This window comes from Micromesistius poutassou (genome assembly GCF_964030765.1).
Source record: "Micromesistius poutassou genome assembly, contig: SCAFFOLD_1378, whole genome shotgun sequence".
Taxonomy (NCBI): Eukaryota; Metazoa; Chordata; class Actinopteri; order Gadiformes; family Gadidae; genus Micromesistius; species Micromesistius poutassou.
This window is the reverse complement of record NW_028179133.1, coordinates 10,001-14,358: the sequence shown is the minus strand read 5'-3', so window position 1 is coordinate 14,358 and position 4,358 is coordinate 10,001. Positions and strand designations below refer to the sequence as shown.

At 53.2% G+C, this 4,358-nt stretch overlaps 1 pseudogene across 1 annotated transcript in view; it reads right to left on the bottom strand.

The window, feature by feature from the left end:
• Positions 1-599: 599 nt before the first annotated feature.
• Positions 600-4,358, bottom strand: part of LOC311373087 (histone deacetylase 5-like) — a 12,959-nt pseudogene continuing 9,200 nt past the window's right edge. Inside the window, exons 8-12 of the transcript XR_014684256.1 lie at positions 3,585-3,694; positions 2,155-2,262; positions 1,896-2,007; positions 1,203-1,339; positions 600-859 (exon numbers count right to left, since the gene is read on the bottom strand). The product of XR_014684256.1 is annotated as a histone deacetylase 5-like (transcript). The remainder of the gene's footprint in view (positions 860-1,202; positions 1,340-1,895; positions 2,008-2,154; positions 2,263-3,584; positions 3,695-4,358) is intronic.

Here is a 4,358-nt window from a genome sequence, read left to right as displayed (position 1 = left end):
TTTGTGGAGAGTCAGGGTACAGTACCTTGTTGTGTGGGGTCAGGGTACAGGTACAGTACCTTGTTGTGGAGGTAGCGGTGGTTTGGGGTACAGTACCTTGTTGTGGAGGGTCAGGGTACAGTACCTTGTTGTGTGGGGTCAGGGTACAGTACCTTGTTGTGGAGGGTCAGGGTACAGTACCTTGTTGTGGAGGTAGCGGTGTGTAGGGTACAGGGTACAGTACCTTGTTGTGGAGGTAGCAGTGTTTGGGGTACAGGGTACAGTACCTTGTTGTGGAGGTAGCAGTGTTTGGGGTACAGGGTACAGTACCTTGTTGTGGAGGTAGCAGTGTGTAGGGTACAGGGTACAGGGTACAGTACCTTGTTGTGGAGGTAGCGGTGTGTAGGGTACAGGGTACAGTACCTTGTTGTGGAGGTAGCGGTGTTTGGGGTACAGGGTACAGTACCCTTGTTGTGGAGGTACGGTGTGCAGGGTACAGTACCTTGTTGTGGAGGTAGCGGTGTGTAGGGTACAGGGTACAGTACCTTGTTGTGGAGGTAGCAGTGTGTAGGGTACAGGGTACAGTACCTTGTTGTGGAGGTGGGGTCAGGGTACAGTACCTTGTTGTGGAGGTAGCGGTGTTTGGGGTCAGGGTACAGTACCTTATTGTGGAGGTAGCGGTGCTTCTCGAGAAGTGCTGGTGCTGTTTGCTGGACCACCAGCTGCTGCAGGGCCTGGGGGTCTGGGAAGAGTGCACTCTGGGTACGGGCCAGCGGCCTATGGCGTGGCAGCTTGTTGACGGCGCGGCCAGGGCCACACCCCTCCCTGACGACACGCCCCTCTCCGCCGTAAACCAACGGCGACTGGCTGTACATGGGCACTAGAGAGACGTCAGACATTCAATAAATAAACTAATTCAAATGAGGAATCTTCTCTTCATCTTGTTTCTATGTCGTTTATAGTTTCTTCTGTTTGTTCTATTCTGTTGAATATCTGTTACTGGTTACACATGTAATAATAATATAATAACATGTTTTGCTTATGGTTTTATGGTTTATAATTATAAGGATTAATAATAATAATTATTAGTATAATAAGGGTTTATCACAATAATGATTAAAAATTATAATTTAAAATATAATCTTAAATAAATGCTGATTAATAATACAAATAATGAATATAATACAATGAATAATAATAACGAAGAGTAGTAGTTCCTCTACCGGCAGCAGGGCGGCGCTCTGCTGCCTGGCCTGCTCCAGCAGCAGGACGTGCTGCAGGAGGGAGGAGTGAGCACTGGAGGGCGGAGCCTGGGAGCTGGGGGGCGTGGCCTGGGGACTGTCCCCGTCATGTCCCGTCCTGAACGCAAGAGAGACGTCCACAAAACACTTCTAAGACCTGGACTGCTCAGCTAGAGCACGATCGATAAAGTTGGGTTAATGTTATAGAGTTTTAGCGTTGCATCAGTTAGCTTAGTGCGTGTTGTGGATAGAGAACCAACACTTTAACACTTTAACACTTTAACAGAATACGAGAGGTCGAGAAGGACAAGGTTTTGAAAGATAAAGACTTTATTATCGTGTGCACAGAAGCAATAATACTAAGGTTTATGAGGTCACTACAGGTGTGTTTATGAGGTCACTACAGGCGTGTTTATGAGGTCACTACAGCGTGTTATGAGGTCACTACAAGCGTGCTATGAGGTCACTACAAGCGTGTTTATGAGGTCACTACAGGCGTGTTTATGAGGTCACTACAAGCGTGTTTATGAGGTCACTACAGGTGTGCTTATGAGGTCACTACAGGTGTGTTATGAGGTCACTACAGGTGTGTTATGAGGTCACTACAGCGTCTTATGAGGTCACTACAGGCGTGTTTATGAGGTCACTCCAGGTGTGTTTTTGAGAAGAGTATACCTGCTGGCAGACAGGAAGTGGAGAGGAATTTCCCTGTCAGGGCTCCACCCCCTCGTAGTGATTGGACGGCCTGGATCTCTGCCTCCTGGTGGCTCGTCAGCTTCTGAGGAACCTGCACAATGAAGCACGTCTAGATAGATGTCCTTCTAAAAGTCCTTCTAAATATGTGTATACGGACAAACATCTACAAGAGGTGTCGATCTCAACGCCTCTCTAGAGAGGTCTCTCTCTGTGGACCTAGAGGGGGCTCTGGCGTTACCGTGGCGGCGGGCAGGCCCAGGGAGATGTTGGGCAGGGAGGGAGAGGTGTAGAGCAGCAGGCTGGGCCCCCCGCAGTCGCCCCCCAGGGGTCTGGGCAGAGAGCGGAGCTGCAGACCAACACAGCGGTGTGTGAGCGGTGGGTGAGAGCGGCACGAACACAAGGGGGCGTCAGTGAGCCCCTGTGCCAATCCAAAGAACTGTAGGACCAGGGTGCTAAAGGGAGTGCTACGTGGTGAGGAGGGGGTGCTAAAGGAGTGATACATTGGGAGGGGGTGCTAAGGATGTGATACATTGGGAGGGGGTGCTAAAGGGAGTGCTACATGGTGAGGAGGGGTGCTAAAGGTGTGATATATGGGGGTGATGGGGTGCTAAAGGAGTGATACATTGGGAGGATGGGGTGCTAAAGGAGTGATACATTGGAGGAGGGGGTGCTAAAGGAGTGATACATTGGGAGGAGTGGGTGCTAAAGGAGTGATACATTGGGAGGAGGGGGTGCTAAAGGAGTGATACATTGGGGGGATGGGGTGCTAAAGGAGTGGGAGGGGGTGCTAAAGGAGTGATACATTGGGAGGATGCAGTGCTAAAGGAGTGATACATTGGGAGGAGGGGGTGCTGAAGGAGTGATATATTGGGATGATGCGGTGCTAAAGGAGTGATACATTGGGAGGATGCAGTGCTAAAGGAGTGATACATTGGGATGATGGTGTGCTAAAGGATTGATACATTGGGAGGAGGGGGTGCTAAAGGAGTGATATATTGGGATGATGCGGTGCTAAAGGAGTGATACATTGGGATGATGCGGTGCTAAAGGAGTGATACATTGGGAGGAGGGCTGCTGAGTGAGTGATACCTCAGCATTGCTTTGCTTCTAGAAGTGAACGCTATAAGTTATATAATGCTGTTCTGGGGGCGGGGTTCTGAAACCATTACAGATGATGCAGACTGAAGCTCTCACATCACTCGCCTCGGGGGAAGTGATACCAGGCCCTCAGAAGGGCACTGTTCTGTCTGACTGAAGGGTGGAGCAGCTCTGTAACACTACAGGGTGGAGCAGCTCTGTAACACTACAGGGTGGAGCAGCTCTGTAACACTACAGGGTGGTGCAGCTCTGTAACACTACAGGGTGGAGCAGCTCTGTAACACTACAGGGTGGAGCAGCTCTGTAACACTACAGGGTGGTGCAGCTCTGTAACACTACAGGGTGGTGCAGCTCTGTAACACTACAGGGTGGTGCAGCTCTGTAACACTACAGGGTGGTGCAGCTCTGTAACACTACAGGGTGGAGCAGCTCTGTAACACTACAGGGTGGAGCAGCTCTGTAACACTACAGGGTGGTGCAGCTCTGTAACACTACAGGGTGGTGCAGCTCTGTAACACTACAGGGTGGAGCAGCTCTGTAACACTACAGGGTGGTGCAGCTCCACCTCACCTCCGTCTGGATGTTGGGTACTGATCCGGTGTTGCCGTTGGCGATGGCGGTGGTGGAGCTGTTGGGGCTGCTGGGCCCGGAGCCCGGAGCGCTGGAGCTCAGAGCCGCCACTAGGGGGCAGAGAGACACAGGGGGAGAGCGGGGGAGACACAGGGGGAGACACAGAGGGAGACACAGGGGGAGACACAGGGGGAGACACAGGGGGAGACACAGGGGGAGACACAGGGGGAGAGGGGGGGAGACACAGGGGGAGACACAGGGGGAGACACAGAGGGAGACACAGGGGGAGACACAGGGGGAGACACAGGGGGAGACACAGGGGGAGACACAGAGGGAGACACAGGGGGAGACACAGGGGGAGACACAGGGGGAGACACAGGGAGAGACACAGGGGGAGACACAGGGGGAGACACAGGGGGAGAGCGGGGGAGACACAGGGGGAGACACAGGGAGAGACACAGGGGGAGACACAGGGGGAGACACAGGGGGAGAGCGGGGGAGACACAGGGGGAGACACAGAGGGAGACACAGGGGGAGAGCGGGGGAGACACAGGGGGAGACACAGGGGGAGAGCGGGGGAGACACAGGGGGAGACACAGGGGGAGACACAGGGGGAGAGCGGGGGTCAGACACACAGCAGACCCAACACCACACATCTGCTGACAATGAAACAGGTCTGAACCCAAAGACCCTCCAGGCCCAGACGGACTATGAAGACCCCCCAGAGTAGACCCTCCAGACCCTCCAGACCCCCCAGACCCTCCAGACCCTCCA